Genomic DNA, 526 nt, shown 5'->3' with positions numbered 1-526 from the left:
TGAAGATCAACGGCAGAATCGCTATGACTGGGCTAACACTGAAGATGCTCACACATATGAAGATCTTTTGGATATTCTACAAGAAACTAATCCAGAGGCATCAGATGAAAGATTCTCTCTTGCGATGGTGATCCTTATCGAAAGCATCTTCTTTCAGAGGTACAAAGGTAACAAGCTTCCTGCAAAAAACCTTAAGAGAGCTCAGCATCTGGATGTCTTGGCTAATTATCTGTGGGGGAAAGATGCTTATAATATTCTGATTAAGTCAGTAAAGAAGAATGTCAAATTAAATCTGATGAAGCATAAATATGACTTACATGGATATCCGTTGGCACTGCACTTGTGGATTCTAGAGTCTGTTCCTATGTTAAAGTCATCTTTCAGCACATTGAGTGTAATTGAGCGACCATCAGCATATCTCTGTGAAAAATATACACGTACAGTTAATCCATCGATTTCTCAAGTGGAGAACATTGAAACATCAAACCATGTAAGTTATTCTCTTTAATTTAGGACTAAATTGTTT

Source organism: Camelina sativa, chromosome 2 (genome assembly GCF_000633955.1).
Source record: "Camelina sativa cultivar DH55 chromosome 2, Cs, whole genome shotgun sequence".
In the NCBI taxonomy this organism is placed as follows: domain Eukaryota; kingdom Viridiplantae; phylum Streptophyta; class Magnoliopsida; order Brassicales; family Brassicaceae; genus Camelina; species Camelina sativa.
Note: the sequence above shows the minus strand (reverse complement) of the source record.